The sequence below is a fragment of the Ricinus communis genome, chromosome 8 (genome assembly GCF_019578655.1).
Source record: "Ricinus communis isolate WT05 ecotype wild-type chromosome 8, ASM1957865v1, whole genome shotgun sequence".
NCBI classification, from domain to species: Eukaryota; Viridiplantae; Streptophyta; class Magnoliopsida; order Malpighiales; family Euphorbiaceae; genus Ricinus; species Ricinus communis.
This window is the reverse complement of record NC_063263.1, coordinates 23,083,675-23,103,762: the sequence shown is the minus strand read 5'-3', so window position 1 is coordinate 23,103,762 and position 20,088 is coordinate 23,083,675.

Genomic DNA, 20,088 nt, shown 5'->3' with positions numbered 1-20,088 from the left:
GTTGTTGTGAGGTGGTGGTGGTGGTGGGTTCAACTGATTTTGAGTGTTCTTGTAAGAGAATGTTGGGTTTTGTTTCCAACCTTCATTGTAAGTGTTGGAGGAGGGATCATAGGGTCTCCTTTGCTGATTAGTGTTATAGAGAGCGTTAGCTTGCTCCATTAACAACTCAGCATATTGACACACTTGCAATATGTCCCTGTACTCCACATGTCTCACAAGATGATACCACATATGGCCCTGCTCGAAGTTGATCAACCTTAAGTGACAAAGCCTGCACAGTACTAGCCAAGAGAGTCATTGCATCAGCTTCATATTTACCCCCTTTCTTTGCACTGTTTCTCCCACGTGAGTGAAAGTTATCATTAGCAGCCATTTTCTCAAGCAATGCCTTAGCCTCAGTAGGGACCTTTTCAACAAAATTACCACCTGACGCAACATTAATCTAAATCTTGTACTCATGCGTCAACCCATTGTAGAAGGTTTGAATTAATAGCCACTCTTGAATTCCATGATAAGGGCACTTTCTCTACAAATGCTTGAACCTTCTCCAATACTCATATAATGACTCATCATATAGTTGACGAAGAATGCTCAACTCGGTCCTTAGCCTTGTAGTTTTCTCTTGACCTAAGAACTTGGCCAAAAATGCCTTTACTAGCTTGTCCTATTAATCGAAAGTACTAATGCCTTCATCATTTAGCCACTCTTTTGCCCTATCCCTTAGAGAAAAAGGAAAAAGGTGAAGTCTAATTGCCTCATCACTCACATTATTAATCTTAAAAGTGTCATTCTAGAAAACTATCAATATGATTAATAAGACAATCATTGATTCCCCCTGAAAAGGAATAATTGGAGATGAACTGAATAAACGGAGGTTTCAGTTCGAAGTGTGTTGCAGTAACTGCGGGTCTAAGAATGCTAAACATCGCATCGGTAGTTGTATCCGGTACACCATACTCCCAAAGAGGTTTAGTAGTCAGTGGTTCTGCCATTGTTTCTTGTTGCTTGTTTTTATTCCTTCTCCTTTTACTTCCTTGCTTACATACAGTAGCCTCGATCTCAAGATCAATAGGGATTAAATCTCTTAAACCTTTTCATCGAGTTTGCATGCAATAAGAAGGAAAACTATAAACAAAAGATCAGGAGTACAAGGACTAATAGCTGAAGCACTACTAAACCCAAAACTTAGCAAAAATAAATCAAAATTAACTACTTTAATACCGTCAGTCCCTGACAACGGCGCTAAAATTTGACAAGGATGTCGCGTGCCTATCAAAAATTAACCTAACTAGATCTTTTAACTATGTAGTCGGGCAAGCAAGGGTCAAATCCCTAGAGACTAAAGTAATAAAAATTAGCTAATCTTGACTTTAATTAATACTAAGTAAGTAACCAAATCAACGATTGAGAAAAAAATTAATCTAAGTCTAATTAATGCAATTAATTATAATGAGAATAAATTCAAGGATAAAAGCACCTAGAGTTAAGTATTTCCACTAGCATAATTAACGCAAAGATAAGTTCCTACCCCAAACTAATTAAATAAATGGTCATAAGGAAAGGTAAACCCTATAAAATACTATATATCTCTCCCGAGTATTAATGGCTTCCCTAATACGCGATCAAAACCTACTCCCGTGGAATCGGGCAAATTAAAGACACTAAACTCAATACCCTGACTTTCTAACAATTCATTCTACCTACTCCCGTGGAGAATTTCATGTCCTTAATTGAAATATTCAAATTAGTCAAACCTAACTCCCTTTGTGATAAAGATAATGAAATCATAAAAATACTAATTATTCCTAATCTCGTATTGGAATATGCACAATCAATTAAGCAAGAGCAATTAAATAATTAATTTGGAGAATTAAAGGAACAAATCATACATCAATCATGGCTAAGGTTCATTTAACCCCTAGATTAGAAAACTACTCACTCGTGATAATTAAATAAACAAAATAGATTATAAAAGAAAACATAATTAATAACTTAAAAAGGAAAAGGAAAATACTCGGATTGATAATTGAATGATGAGGTATTTGATAAATCTCCAAAGCACAAAGAAAAGTAACATACAATATAGAAGAAAAAACGCCAAAAACTAAGGAAAAAAGAAGAAGAGGCTCCCTTTTCAAGTCCTCTCCATAAGCTATTTATATGATAGAATATCTAGGAGTTTGGTTAGGTTTTCATCCTAAAAATTCTACTAAACAGGTGTCTAAAATGCAGTTTGAAGACCCAGCCACGGGCAGGTTACGGCATGGCATTGTAGGCCGCAAGATGGGGGCGAAGTGGACTGTTTCTTTGCTTTATCGTTGGCCTTGAAAGCCAAGTCGCGGAGTGGCCGCGGGATAGCTTCTCTTGCTCATTTCGCGATATAAGATCCTCCTAGGCATGAGTATCTCTTTGAGATCATGCTTGACTATGAACGACTTTACAAAACATCATCGCCAACGCCTAGCAACTCGAGCCAATTCCTACAAACATAAAACAAAACGAACTCGAGGAGAGAAATATTGAAAACAACGAATAATAGCTCTAAAAGATTAAAAATGCGAAGATAACATGAAGAACAATGTATTTATATAGCATATAAAATGCATATATTATTGTATTATCATGTATACTAGCATTTTTTCAAAGACAGTATAATCTATAACACCCGATGTCCAAAGTGTGATCTTATAGGTCACATAAATCAGTGTATACTCATTTATCCAGCTTTATAAAATTATATTCATATATATGTAATGAAAAATAAAAATATCATTCTCTATTTCCAATTTTTATAGAAAATAACGAGGTTCTAAACTGCATTTAAAATAACTAATTTTCAGTAGAAATATTTCAGCAAATTATAAGAATATAAATAATAGATTAAAGAAAATATAAGGTTATAAGTTTATCCATTCATCTAATATGCAGGGCTCGATCGACTATACCTTCACTTAATTTCTTTTCTAATTTCCCCCAGACTGCTATCCAAATGCACAATCCTAATATTCATGCATAAACATATCTTAGAAATAAATCTTAAATCTATCTCTAATAATCCTTAACCAACGTCTATTTTTGAATCTCTAAAATCAAATTCTAACTCTTTAATTCTGATCTTATTTTAACATAATTCTATTTATTCCTCTCTATTCCAATTGATTAATTCTACCGAAAATGCAGCAGCACTTCTTACAATATGAACTAATTCCCCCGACTGGGTTCACAACCTGCAAAAATATTTACACCACACACATCCCATAATATCTTCCATCCGAGATCTCCAAATATAAATTCTATAAAATTAAATTCCCCTTCAATCAAGGCAATTTATTATCATAACTGTCTAATATTTATTTTTACCCTGTCTAAATATTTTTTCTGCATTTGAAATTCCAGTATAATTATTTCCCTCTATAACAATCAGTAACTAAACTAATGATAATTATTACTGTCATTTATTTATTTATTAATATTAATATTTATTTATTGACTATTATAATTAACATTGAGTACTTCTAACCAACAATCGACCTTCTCAAATTTCAAGCATTATCCGAACTAATTATTTTATGCCAATGTATTATTTATCATATATTTAATATTAATTCCACATATTTCCTCTAATCATTTAAATATATATTTACTAAATTTATCTATTCTAATAAAATATAATATTTTTTATCATTTATCATTTATTTATTAATAACACAATCAAATTTTATTATAGACTAATCACGAAACTAAAATCTCAATTAAATATAATCAATTAATTATTGAAATTTCTAGCTATATTTTATGCTTTATTAAATCATATCCAAAATAATTATCTCAAACTAATAACAATGCTCCTAATTTATCTAATAAAATAACAAATAATATTAATTCTTAATATAAACTCTAACCAACATTTCTTTTCACATATCATAATTTCTAATTAACAAATCTTAAATTTATAACTAACAATTTAGATAAAAAAAGAACCGATCAACAACCAATATTTTACCCAGAATTGTGCTAAATCAATCTATTTGCCTCCAGTTACCGGAGTCCGATCGACAGTCCAAACATGTCTACAGATTCAAAATAATGCATAGAGAATGAATCTAGCTTCTATTTCTCCGACCCAGTCCCCGATCATCTCGATACATCAATTTTTCAATGGAGTCCGATCAACGCGAAATTGGTGCCATTTGAAAGCTTGTGACAAGGGGAGTTCATCTGTGAGTTCTGATCAACTCTAACTTGCCAGAAGTGGCCGAAAATCAAGAGAAACCTGAATTGTCCACATGATCTCCTTTTATTTTGGCAGCCTTAGGGGATGATGATGGGGAAAAATGAAAGCCCACAAGTTATTGGTCGTTTTGAGACCAGAACCACCATAAATGGACACTAGAAATGCCCTGCATGGCGGCGAGAAACTATTGTCGTCCTCCTCGTTTTCTACTCCCTACCGCCTTTGTTAGCTGCTGCCATCATTGCTGCTGCACCCATCAGCATCAGGTCTTCCTCCGTCCATCTTCCCCACCTCCCAAAGAAGCTCCTCCTCCATCTGCTAGTGATGGCAGCCCAGCTTCCTTGTCCTTCCTTCTTCCTCCTTCTTTCTTTCTTTTCTTCTTCTTCGTCTCATAAACATATTTAGTCCCTCTTTTTATCTTTTTAATATATTTGGTCTTGACTAATTACTGCTTAGTACTTAAGTTTATAAAAGTTATTTTAATCAAATCCTCAATCACTATTTTTGGACCAAATTAAAATTACTAAAAATGTAAAGTTACTTATTTACCATTGACTTTAATTCAAAATTTACTAGAATACCCCTACCCACACAATTATTTATAAAAATTATCATTCTTCAAGATAATAATTTTATAGACTCTAAAAATTGCAATCACCTACTAATTTTAAAAAAATAGAAAGATAATTCTCAGATTGTATAAATAAAATTATAAAATCACATTATTAAAGTAACATCATTATCTCTACTATTTTACTTTTGATTTATAGACTTATTATTAATTAGTTGGAAGAACTAAGGTCTAATTATATGCATTTAATTATATTTATATATATATATTCAAACTTAGAAAATATAGAGCGTGACATTTACAAAGAAATGATTTACTCTCTATATAATTTATTTATCTATATATGCTATTTAATCAACTAATTAAATATAATTTATAAACCTTTTTATGTTTTTATCTCATTAAAACCCCTTTTGAATATAAGGTATCATGATAATTCCATATAAATCATCCAACTAAAAATAAAAATCTTTTACTCTAATACCATGCATCAAAATTATCTTAAAACTTCTTATTTTAAGGTCATCGTCTTTATTATTATTATTATTATTATTGTTACAGTTTATCAATTTTATTTGTACGTACTAACACCATTCAACTTGCTATAATCTTGAATTTCATGTTCGTTAGCAATTTTCATTGGACGTACTAACACCATTCAACTTGCTACAATCTTGGTTTATATTTATGACCGTATCATTGACTGATTTAGTAGAAACGATGAGTAGCAGAGGAGAAATCTTTTTTTTTTCTAGCTCAATCCGAAGCGCTTTCAGCTATTTGCCAACACTATCAGCTTCATTTTTCAGTTTATCAAAAATACTGATTTTGCAATAATTTGACACGATTTTGAAATCTTGGAATTAAAATTGCTAATGATGTAATTACTATATTGAAAATTACTAATTATGTGAATATATAACAAACCTTTTATCCATTTTAAATAATTTCATATTTAACATATTATTGATTGTTGCTGGATACTAAGAAAATTCAGAATTTTTATCTAATAAAGCTATTTATAAATTATTTTTGGCACATTTGTTTTTATAAATATATCAATTTATCTATATTTTTAAATGTAATATTTAAAATTTTAAAAAAAGTAACTTCTTAAAAGTATTGTTTCTAATTGTAATACTAAGTGAAGCACCTTTATTATTTTACTCTGAAAAATGGATATAAAATGATATAACTTAGTGAAAGAAAGAAATTAATGGATATAAAATAATATAACTTAATGAAAGAAAGAAATTAACACTTAATAAGAGTGTATATTTAGCTATATTTTAAAAATAATATAAATATTCTGATATAATCTCTGGTTAAATATATTTAAAAATTAATTATAAAAATTAAATATCATGTTCGTTCATATTTATATTAAAAATATTTCAAAATTGAATTTAGCATGCGTCAAAAAAGAGTAAAGATAAGAAATAACATAATAATGGAGGTGGAATGTCGTGAAAAAAAGAAACAAAATGAGATGGCAGGCAAAAAATAACAGAAGTCCACCTCACTTATATGTCTCATTATTATATTATTTGTTTTTAATGGACACAATAATTCACAAGGAGCCACATGAAGATAGGGTGGGGATGAGAGTCAGGTCCTCTGTATATCTATCATGCTTCATTTTACACTATAATAAACACGTTGTACAGTATTATTATTTATATATTCCGTTTTTAGTGTGTGGACTAGGAGAGTACATCCAATGGTTGACGTCCACTTAATGGAATTGCATGAATCACATATGATTCCACCAACCCAAATCCACGTGTACCTAAACAATCAAAGAGCATAACGTTTAGCTTTATTTTAGATTAAAAAGTTTAATTTATCTTATTTTAATTATTTAATAAATTAATTGTTAATTTCTTACTTCCTAAAAAAAATTAATACATAAAAAGAGAATGTCAATAGAAAAGAATCACTAACAAAAAAATTAGACATATCAATTTCTTATTGATAATATAACTAAATTATATAATTAAAATTAAAATAAATTAAAATTTTATAACATATAAAATTTAATAATCATATTTATATTATTATTATTATTATTATTATTATTTTAATTTTTTGGTTGAAGCTATGCATTAATGGACATCTCGCCTCCTACTAACTAAAAAATTCCTTTCTCATGAAATATAGCTCAGTTGATAACTCAAAACAGGCTTTAAGAAACAGGGTAATATTTGGCCACCAGTAGTCTACTAATCAAATAATTTGACTCAGTTACAAATCTTTGCTAGCATGGCCAAAACTAAGTACATAAGTCTAGGTCTCTCACTTTCTTGCTCCTCCAAAATGTATCCCACCCATACCAATGTACTTTCCTTTTCTTGTCTTTTTTTTACTCTATATAAAAGTTTGACATCATGCACTTTTCTTTTTTAATTTATGAAAAGTTTAACAGGCTATGAACTATGCAACATAGGATAGCTAACTCTTTACACTAGTCATAAATGAAAAATTTCACCTAGTAGAAAGATAAAAACTTGCACATAAAACTTTCACCTCCTAAAAACAATCGTTTTTACCAGTTGCTAAATCTCAAATATTGATATCATGCAATTTAACTACTCACATTTTATCGTAGGGATAAGAAAACAACTCATTTAATAAATAAGCAAAGACTGAGCTACTACTTTAATTTTTTCCTTCCAACTTTGCAACTTATTCATCTCTCCGAATTGAACGATGAAAAAATAGACTTCTTTAATTTCCTACTGCCGAAGGTAAATCTAGATATTTTCCATGACACGTTATTGTCGTACAACCAATTTTTAGGGAATAGTACTTTTAATAGTGTTTGTTACATTTACAACTAAAGGAGATTCTGAATTTCTCAAGATTAATATATTGGACGCTCTAGCATAGATGTCGAGGATGTCAAAATAATGTTCAGTTTTATATATTATTGCCCTACTAAATACCAAGTTATCATTTGCAAGAAAAATGATAACTTTGTTAAAGAGGTGAGCTATCAACAAGATTTTCAAAGGTTGATCCAATCTCCAGAGTATCTATAATAATAATTAGAAAGCACCAGATGGGGTTGTTCAACCACTTACTCCGATGATAAAGTCAGTAATTTGTGTAAGGGTATCTTAAAATATATTGAGTGTGTAAAGTAACGTGTACTTGGAATATTCTGTTGTACTTCCTTATATAGGGACTGAAAGTCTCCTTATCTTAAAAGAAGTAGGACTTTATGGATATAAGATATCCTAATCATACTAGGACGAATCTTCTTAGTCGTATAATAGAGTCCTGGGTCATGTCGGACTCTTTAAATAGAGTCCAATCATGATACAGTCTCTAAGATTTCTAATTACAATTGGATGCGGACTTAGTCAATCCTGTCTTTCTCGAATATGATAGGTCAGCATATAATGCTCGATTATCAAAAAGGTAAGACACTAATAAGGCACCCTTTGCATATATTTATACTATGAATACATCCATCAAATTCTCAACCTCATAAAAGAATATGTATTATTTAAACAAATAATAAAAAGTAGAAGAAATGGTATCTTCTCGATGAAGATCAAATAAGGAAAAAGAATCTCATAACTAACCAGGAATTTACACTGCATATTTTAAAAAATAATTATCATAAACTAAAGAGAAAATTACACTCTATTGGCCCCTATTATTCTCAATTCTTTATAATATAGTTTTTTTCCGACTTACATACTTGGCGAGATCAGAGTCTTTAACTTTGAAAACTCCATTACCTGATTGACTACCAGTTATAAATCACTTATGATGTTCAAATGCTTAGCTCGTATCGTTAGTGTCATCTTTAAACGAGCAAGCAATGCTTCATACTCGGAAACATTATTAAAAGCTTTAAACTTAATTTTTATCGAGCTTCTGAGCTGGACGTTGTTTGGTCCCTCAAGGAATATACCTGCTCTTGCCCCATCAAAATTGGATGCTCCATCAACATGTAACGTCCATCTCACAAGAGCTTCGTCAACTCTTTTTTCACTTTCAGGCAATGCTCATCTCAACCATGAAGTCGGCTATTGCTTGGGCTTTTATAGTGTCAGCACTCATTTTTTGGATCCAAATATCGAGAGAATTACGAGAAACTCTATAATGAAAGTTATTGGCTTTCTCGAGTCTTAAGAGAGTTATAATTCTCAACCCTAACTTGGATTCAATTATCAAAAAAAATAAGTTTGTGGGGTGAAATGACAGTTTTCGCAAGTTCAGGGATCAAAGTGTAAAATTTTCAAACTTTTTGCTCCTTAGAGCCAATCGGCTCTGCGTACAGCCAAATCGGCTCTACATAGAGCCCATTATCTGAGCATAGAGTCTAATCGGCTCTGTATAGAGCCAACTGGCTCTATACAATACTGATTGGCTAATTTTCAAAATTTGATGATATTTTGTACGTATTTTGACTTTAAAAAGTCAAAATTAATAAAAAAGAAGATTATAGAAGGTATTTAATGATAATTGATAGATTTATTAATAATTATTTAAATTCTTAAAGATTTATTTATTGGATATTAATAACTGATATATGATATCCTTTCTTTCTAAAAAAATCGATATGAGTCTATCTACTCCTTAGGGTTTTCTAAAACCATAGCTTTACATAAGCATCATTATAACCTAATTCTAGGGTTATTGATTATTATTAACTTTGAGAAAATACTAGTTGTTAGCAGATAAAACACTAAGGAACCTATGTTCTCAAAGGCAGGGAGTATTTTTAGTAACTTTAGTTATAGGATACTAAGAAAGAACTGAGATTAGGAAAGACTTCTATACAACATAAGCTTTTCCAAATCATAGATAATGTTGGATTCTCATCCGCCATTTAATTCAACTATCTTATCATCTCCAGAGACTCGCAAGTCAGCAATTTATAGTGACAACTTGAGGGTTCCACTCATGTTCAGTATCATCAATCAATGTTTCCCTTATTGGTTTCTTTATCTTTGTTTATGATTCTAGAAATATGTCTAGGTTAATACTTGAATGTTCTACGTGATTCACATGGTTAGATTAGGGTTTCTCTTGATTTAACATATTATTGATTATATTGGATTCTGAATATAATAATATGATTTGTCTTAGATTTTGAATTTGATAATACGAATATGCTAAATTTTGAATTTAATGATTATAAGGATTAGGGTTATATGATTGATTATTCTTTATGAATAATAACACGATTATATGAAGGTTATAGGGTTGTATGTTCAAATTTAGGATCTGCCATGCAATGTGTTATGAGCTTCTGCCAGTTTTTTTTGTGTTTATATTATTTTTTTATGTCTTTTAGTTCATTTGATCTATTTTATATGCTTTTTTATTATTTTTGCATTTCTAATCATTTTTTGACCTTCTATGCATGTAAATTAGCTTTAAGGCGTGAGAATTTCAAGAAAATCAAAGAGTCAATAAAGGAAAATGATAGGAAATCATCATCTTAGCAACCATACACCCCAATAACTAATGAGTTACGATACATATGGAATGCAAGAAAACACCCTCCAATCAAGATGATTCCAAAACCCAAGGATCTCCTCAAGTGAAGTTAAAAAAAAACTAGTTCCAACAATGAAACTAGCACTTGAATTCAACTCCAAACGCCACAAACCAAGTATGATTTGATAAGTTATGAATCAAACACAAGATTTTGGTTAGAGAACGCCACAAACTAAAATTAGTTTGATAAGTTCAAAGTTCATGCAAGAACTTAAGCAAAAACACTCACAAAGAGCAAACAAAGATTATCATTCAAAATTCTATGTTTACAAATGGATTTGGCTTTGATATTTATAGCCAAAACAAGACAAAGAAACCTAAATGGATGTCTTTTGAGCTTCCCACGTTTCTCCCTTTAATTCCCCTTAAAACTTATTAAAAGTGGGCTGTTTTTACATTGATGTCACTCATTTTTGTAACTCCCAAATGACAACTAATTATGTGCATCCATTTTGTAACTCCAAATTATGACTAATTATGTGCATCTATTTTGTAACTCTAAAAGACAACTAATCACACCATAACTTAAGAAAAACCTAATAAAATGAAAATAAAAAAAAAGGCTTCAAATGAATCTTATTGGACCTATGAGTTCAGCCCAAACTTATTGCACTAAATTGATGATTTTGGATCCTTTTTGCAATCCTAAATCTTGGACTGAGCCTTGTTGTGTTTGAACATTCCAAATGTCTTTAATTAAGCCCAACAAAGCTTCTTGCATACTTTTGGACTTGGATCTTGTCATTGGACCTCCTTGAAAGCTTAAAGGATCATTTGTAATTCTTATCTTTATTGCATCAGAAAACCTCTAAAGTTGATCGACTCTGCGCTAAGCCGATAGGTTCTTCAGCTAATTTTTGCCCTAATTCAAGTTTTTATATAATTTGACATATTTTGTTTATTGTAACTTAGTTCGAGGTGTTTTCCTTTCGATCTCTTAACTGTATGAGGGTTAAAATAGTTAGATTTACTTTTCTACACTTTATTTTTATTGTTTATTGATGGATGTCAAATATTTACAATGTGATTACTTAAAACTGGACATATAGACTTTAGATTAAAATTAGACATTAGCATAAAAAAGTAGTCCATTAGGTTAAAGGATGGTAAGTGGGCTTAAATTTAAAATCCATACAGACTTACCGGATTTTGCCATGCTTTAAATCAATTGGGCCATATTAGATTTAAGATCACCCAACTAGGCCTCAGCATAAAAGTTAGTCCGTTTAGGCTCAAAGGCTAGAATTAGATGCATAATTTGTGATTGGACTAGACTAAGTAAAGTTCTACATAATTAATTAGTTAAATAGGCTAACAAATCAAATATTGGTTAGGCTTAATAAAAGTAAGCTAGACTTAATAGGACCTCATATGCTGTAATGGATGCTTGTAAATATAAATTGCCGCAATTATAGAAAATAGCCCATTAAACAATAAAATTAAAGACTAAGATACATAAATCCATCTCTAGATGTGGTAAAGCTTCCTTATGGAATTTAGTATGCTACTAAATTAGTAAAAGTATCTCAAAAAATCACCTAGGTGACAACTCCATCTTCGCACTAGTCTCTATTATTAGCTAGCATGTTCCTATTAGGTTGAAAAGCCTTATATTGCCTTAGTCGATACAAAGACTTGGGTGCGCGCCCGAAACTATCGCTCATAGCCTTTCTAAGCTCATACCTAACATTAAAAGGTCCCAACTAAATTTACCAAAGGATAAGTCGTCTAGATGTTTCTAGCCTCTACAATGCCTTTCTTAGTGGTTGATTCGTACTGATTATTACTGTGTGTGCTTAAAAATACTGTACAATAATAATAGTGATGATAGATAAAGCCAACTTTTCTATTATGGGGTATCTAATCGCTACCCTTTTCAACACCTTGCTCGTATAATAAATAGGCTTCCACTCTCCATCATCCTCTCTAATAAGGACAGAGGCAATGGTTTCCTTAATCGCTGCCAGATACATATATAAATCCTCCCCAATTAAAGGTCTACTGAGTAGAGAAGGAACTTTTTCATCTCACTCGAAAGCCTTTTTACATTCTTCTGTCTATTATCCTGCCATTTTAACTTTTGTACCTCATTAGTGCTACTTGGTGATGTCATCTCTATGATTACTTTGAATTTTCTTAAGGTTAGCCTTTATTCCTCTCCGTGAGATCATAAATCTTAGGAACTTCTTAGCTTTGACACCAAAAGCACACTTATCAAGATTTAACTTGAGTTGATAATTCTCTAGGATGTTGAATGCTTCTCTTAAATCTCTAGCATGATCCTCAACCCTAGTCGACTTGATGATCATATCATCTATATATTTCCACAGTTTTGTTGATCTAATCTTTGAACATAGTGTTTATCAATCTTCCTCTTCAAACTTAAACATCTTGATCTGATCGTATCCCTGAGTAACATCGACAAAGCTATAGACCTCATAACAACTCGTTAAATCACTTAACTAATTAATATTAGGGAGAGGATAACTCTCTTTTAGGCAAGCCTTATTCAGATCTGCAAAATCTACACACATTTTCCACCTCTCATTTGGCTTCTTAACCAAAATTACATTTGTTATCCAATCAGGATACATTACTAGCCTGATAAACCCAGCTTTGAGTAGCTTGTTGACCTCTTCAGTTATGGTGATCTACCTTTCAGGAGCAAAGCTCCTCTTCTTTTACTTAATCGGCTTAAAGCCTAGACTAACATTCAACTGATAAAAGATTATACTCGAATCAACCTCAACTATCTCAGAAGGCTAGCTAGCAAATATATGCTTTTTCTTGATAAGCACTTGCTTAATATGTTGCATTACTTGATCACACAGCTCGATGGCGACCTGTACTATTCTTTTTTGAATCTGTACTTAAAGAGAACTTTTTTAACACTTCTATTGGCTCTAATTTTGTTGAAGCTTTCAAGGTTGGATGCATTAAATCTCTACAAGGAGTGCTTGGCATGTCCATTTGAGTGCAGTAAAATAGCACTCCTTCGTCATCTTCTGATTTTCAAGCACAATAATGACCGCCTCTCGAAGTCAAATTTTTTAATTTCAGATAGTTGATATTTATGGCTGCTTTTGTTTCCAGCAGCATAGGTCATCCAAAGACTACATTGTATGCAAATGGTATTACCATGAAAGAAGTTCGTCATTTCTTGGTTGAGCCCTTAATTTTGCCCGCTTTCCTAGTCTCTTTCTGAGCTCTATAGTTAGCTCGGCTATTCCTAGAGGTTGCTTTGACTGGCTACCTAAGCCAAGAAGTGGAGTTTTGCATGGTTTCAGATTCATCACTCCCCTACCAATGCCCTTGTAACACTCTAGAGTATGATGTTAATCGCACTTCCATGGTCAATAAATAGCCTTCTCACCCAATAGTTCTCAATAAATCACACTCTAGAGTATGATGTTAGTGAGACATTTCAATTCCTTCTCCGAGAAAACTATATCTAGAAGTTTCTCATGCTCGACCATCATAACTCGACTTCTCTTTCTTTTGGAGCTCTTAGCAACAAACATAGCTACCCCCAAAAATCACGTATACATCGCCTTTCTTGGAATCTCTTTTTTTTGGAGACTTCTTTCGATCTCTTTATCTTGATTCTTTGGAGCCCTAAAACTTTAATCCATGTCGGACTGACCATCTTTTTTCAGCAATGAACATCTTAAGATGCCCCCTCTCAATCAACTTGTCAATCTCTCTCTTGAGGTGAATGCAATCCTCAGTATCATGACCATAGCCATTATGAAACTTACAAAACTTGTTTTTGTTCTTAGATTCTGCAGTTTGCTCTCTTATTGGGTTTGAATATTGAATATCTCCTTTATTCTTTTAAACCCACATCAAGAAATTAATCCTTGATTTGTTTAGAGAAATATAGTCTTTATTATTTCTGCCTCTAGAATCATGCTTCCTTCTGTCATCTCAATACCTTTGCTTAGGCTGATCAAATTTTTCTTTTAACTAATTATCATATGATCGGTCCATTTCCCAACTTGGTAATTTTTGTCTAAGCTGAAGAAGTTGTGAGACTTGGTCCATGAGCTTGGCCTATTACTCTAGCAGAACTATGATTAGCGAATCTTTGAACTTGTTCATACAGGCTGTTGGTTATTGAATATATAATTGTATCCTGGTTAAGCATCTCTACTTCGAACGTTTCCCTGTTGAACCTTTCTATAAAATCTTTCAAACTTTCATATCGCCTTTGAATAGACTTCTTTAGATCACTAGACCTCCTCTTTTGAGGGATGCTGGTGATGAACCGAGATTTAAACAATTCAGCAAGCATAGGAAAGTCCTATATGGAGCCATCTAGCAAGCTCTAATACCACTTCTGAGCACTTTTCTTTAGGGTTATCGGGAAAGTCTTAGACTTGATTGAATCTGATACATTACGCAATCCCATCTTAATGTAAAAATTATTAACATATGATCTAGTGGATCCCCTAAGCCAACATAGGAATCTAAAGATAGTAGTTTTAGCCTCTTAAGAAAGTGTTATGCTAAGATGCTTAGACATAAGGGATTACCCTTAAAGAGAACCTCATATCTCATTATTCTTCCTGTTAGATACTTCTTGAGAGTATCGTTTATTCTCTTATTGATAGTTTCTTCGATCCATGCTAAATTGTGAGTCTGAGAATCGAAACTCTCCTCTTGGGTATCTCTAGCTCGGTTATTCCTTTTATGAGATCTATTATCCTTTGTTTGAGTATTTTTCATCCTCAAAATTTGTATGGTCAGTGGCGGAGCAATATCGATGGTATGATCGGTTGCTGCAGGAGCTCGGCTGGTGCTTACAGGCATGGCTTGCCTTGTAAGTGCCTGAGCTAAAACACTCCCATAATACTTCTTCATCTCCTCTCCCTATCAATTATACATACTAATAATCTCATCTGGCGTTGGCTGCTAAAGACTTTGAGGATGACCAGAAGTTGGAGGTTGGATCTAAAGTGTGATGGATGAAGGGTAGAATGGGGCTTGAAACATAGGTGCTAGAGGTCTCTGTCCCATCTCCCTTTCCCACGCAGCTGAAAGGTCTTCAATGATAGGTAGACCTCTCCATGTGTAGTTTTTACTGAATATCTGCTCTAGTGTGAAGTTGTTGTGAAAAAGATTTCTCCTCCAAGGCTGGATGGATGGTATGATCAATCTAGGAGGACCAACTGATGGTGCATTAATTTGAGGAGGGTTATTTTGAGGAGAAATTCGAGGCTCAAAAGGTGGATCACTAGTTCCAATCCCAGTTCCTATAGGGAGAATATCTTCAATCTGATTTTAGTTAAATTCCATTTAATTTAGCTTGATGAGGTAGGAAAACAAAGCTTTTCTATTCAAGTTTCATACAGATGATGCCAATTGATAATTTGGTCAAAGAGGTGAATTATCAACAAGATCTCCAAAGTATATTGAGTGTGTAAAGTAGCATATGCCTAGAATATTATATTGTAGCTCCTTATTCTGGGACTGAAGGTCTAATTGTCCTACAAGAAATATGACTTTGTGGATATAGGACATCCTATTCATACTAGGGCTATTGACTGTATAATAGAATTCTAAGTCGGGTCGAACTTTTCAACTAGAGTCCAATCATGACACGGTCTTTGAGCTTCCAAATTATACATAAAGGCATTTAATACCTCGGATTCACTTCACTCAGTCACAAACTAGTACAGAGAGAAAGAATACCTGCAAGTAATCCTAAGGCCTTGCTAAGTAAGCCAGTCGTAAGATAATTGGATGTGGATTTAGTCAACCCTGATTTTTTAGATATGATAAGTTGGCATATAATGCTTGATTATTAAAAGGGTAAGGCACTAATAGGACACCTTTTGCATATATCTAGACTATGAATACATCCATCAAATTTTGAACCTTATAAAAGAAGATGTACTATATAAATGAATAATAAAAAATATAATAAATGGTATCTCTTCAACGAAAATCATATGAGAAAAGAAATTCTCATAAATTAAAAAATAATTACACTACACATATATTTTTAAAAAATAATTATAAATATTAATCATATTTTATTTTATTATATTTTTAACTCTTTTTAAAGTTTTTTTATACTTTTTAAAAAGAGTGAGAATATAAAGCTTTACCTTCCATGTCTTTCATAATTATTGCCATTAACACATTACATGCCTCGCATACATACGAAAGAGAAAGAAAGAAAGATAAAAAAACAATCAAATTGAAAGCAAGAGGAAAAGAGAGCATAAGTCTACTTGTGTACTTGTGTAATGGAAATTTTTTTGTATTTGTCCACTTGCGTAATGGAGATTATTTGCTCAAATATTTATAGAAACACTCTTACTTTCTTTTTGCAATTGAATTGGATTTAAATCTATGCTAAGATTCAATTCTTTTAATATATATCAATTTTTAATATATATAATTTTTTATTAATATATTAATTATTAAATTATATTTTAATTGAATATTAATTTTAGTCTTAAAATAGTTAGTAATAAATTAATTTTTTAATTAGATAAAACCAGTCCTAATTTGAGTTATTTTCCACCTTCACCAAGGCAAAACAATTGAAAATCTACAGTCATTAGGGTCATTTCCAGTTATTGCAAGTGATTTGCCACCATATGTACTTGTGAGAAAATAATGATCCAAGCACCCTAAAGGCCTACAACCATATAAGAAATCCTTTTTCAACCCTCCTAGATAGATGTACATTCTTGAAACTTTCCTTTTGTTTCTTTAAACTCAATAGTTGTGCCAGGACTTGTTCTCTATAATTCTAACTTATATTCATTTAACCTAGCAAATTGTAAGTCCTCATCCCCATTGATTTTTTTCAAAATATAAATCTATGGCCCTCCAAGCTCTCATTCTGTCAATTGTGAGCCTCATTTCCTTTTGAATCTTACAACAAATGCTTGTAAATTCCAAGTAGGGTTAGTCCTAAATTCATCCAAGTATTTATGTGTAAGGTACTTGGAAGTCACATGAAAATTTGAGTGAATCTTGCCACAATTGTATTTTAGGTTCATTGACTTCATTTGGAATCCAGCATTGTTTTCTTCATGAGGTCTAAATTTGCTTGCATAAATCCGAAATTCACATTTCTTATAGCATTTAGCTTTAACTCTCATCTTGTCATTTTTCAAAAAAAGTAGTCGATACCTATGCTTGATACCTTATTATTTATATGCTTCTTTAAAATTCTCCTTGTTTTGAAACAATAGTCCCACTTCAAACTTTAGATTTCCATGTTTCTTTCAACATTAAACCTCTTGAACTTAAGCTTTTTCTTTAAAGATGTATCTCCTTTTAGACCAATCTCATTGCCATTAAAATACTCATTAGAATCTAGTCCATAATATGATGAACCAGCATTCAACTAAAATCTCAATATATCATCTGCCCCAGTGAACTTCACTTGTTTTCCACTTCCCTTGGGTCTGCCACCCACTTTACTAGTTTTCTTATTATTATTTTCACCTCCATGTACCCCTACCCATCATTTAATTGTCTTATCTCCCTGAAAACATCTTGCAAGTTCTTATCTCCATCTAATATGTCATAATCTGAATCCATAATTTCATCATCAATAACATTACTAGACTTACCATTAACTATTCCTAGTACAGTTTCACCAACGACAACTTCTTCTTACTACATCTTAACACAACTCACTAGGGCTGAGTACGGATCGGTCCAATTCGATTATCTATAAATCACCAGTACCATACCAAATCTCGGTTCTTTTAAAATTGAAGGTACCAGTACCATACCAAACATAAAAGGATTCGTACCGTACCAATTTTTACGGTTAAATACAGTTCAGTTCGTGCTATTTTTAGTTCTAAAAAATATAAAAAAATACAATTTTAATCTCATCTTTAATCAAATATATTTAGAGAAAATACGATTACCAACCTAAAGAAAGTAGCATGAAAATCTGAACTAGAATTGCAATCACATTCTTGAACAACCTGTTTTGCAATTCAGTCACTTGTAAGTATAATAATTCATTCAATGTTCAAATACAAACCATTAAAATATATGTTACTGCTAGCATAAAAATATTTTACAGATGACAATCATTAAAATAAAATATTTTTCATAGTTACAGCGAACAATCTACGCATAAAAAATTTAAAAAAAAAAGTAAAAAAGAAAAGAAAAATACCCGGGACTGAGCAACGACGACACAATTATGGAAAGAGAGAGCACTAAAGAGGAAGACATCTACGCGAGCCAATTTTTGCTTCTGCCTTTCTGCAAGCCAATTATGCATGGCGCTAAAGAGGAAGACGTCTAGGCGAGCCAATTCTTCCTTCTTCCTTTTGTTTTTCTGTCTAGAAATTTGCCTTTGGGATTTTGTCTTTCTAAATTGAAAATGGAGAGATGCAGCAATGTCTTCTAAAGAGGAAGACGTCTACGTGAACGAATTTCTTCCTTCTTCCTTTTGATTTTCTGTCCAAAAATTTGCCTTAGGGATTTTGTCTTTCTGAATTGTAAAATGGGAGGTGCGGCGGTGTGTTCTAAAGAGAAAGACGGTGTGTTCAAATTGTTAGGTGTAGGCTTGTAGTATGTGGTAAGAAAAGATATAAGGGTTAAGTTAGTAGATAGTAAATTATAAATTTAGTATTAGAGTATGTATATTAGTATCAGTATACTATATTAATATATTAATATATTAATATACAACTTATATTTTTTTATAGAGTATAAAGTACATTATAATATTATTGTTATTTTTAATAGGTATTATTTATATAGTATAAATAATTATTAATAAATATATATAAGAAATTCAGTTCTACGGTTTGATCTGGATCAGTACAAGATGGATCAGTTATGGTACGGTTTTTAGTACCATACCGTAGTAGAAAAAATATTTGAATCAGTTCAATTCGGTTATAAAAGACTTTGGTTATTTCGGTTCTGGTATTTTTCGGTACGGTTATTCGGTTTGGGCGGGAATCATCGAGATCCATGCTCAGCCCTATAACTCACAGCTTCATTACCATCTCCCTCTTTACTCTCATCAGAACTATCTTCCACTTCTTTTATTTCATGCTCATTACCATCTAAATCACTAATTAACATGCTCACTTTCATTTTCACTTTTATTGAGATCACATGCACCATTATGTATGTCCTCAGTAATCATAGATGTAGAAGCGCCTACCTTAGCACTCCCAACTCCCTGAAGAACCTGCCTAGAAGCACCAAGATTCTTTTACACAAACCTTTAAAACACAATTGCTTTATCTGCCTCAACCATAACTAGCTCATCTATAATTTCCTCAATCACTACATTTCTTTTCTTCTAGACATATACTATATTTTTTAATTTTTCATCACTCAAGTGCTTAATATATACATCTATCGCCCTCACACATTTATCAATAGCCAAAAATGCTAGTTCATATATAACAAAATTATTTTTAATAGCTTTAAAATTGCATTAAAGTCACTTATAGGCTTCTTATAGTAATACATCATATTCTCATAGTGACCTAGTGACTCCTCTCACAATTCAATTTGTTAGCCCTAAGAAGGTAAAAATCTAAGTTTTGATGATAAAAAAGAATAATGTGCTTAATACTCTCTGTGAGCACCCATTTTCTAGATCTAGATATCGAGGGAACTACGAAAATTATATGATAAAGTTACTGCCTTCTCGGGTCTCAAAAGACGGAGGACGGGTGAAACCGAGGTCAGGATTGAGGTTAATCCAATTAAAACCACATTTTTAAAATCAATTTGGAGTTAATTCTCAAGA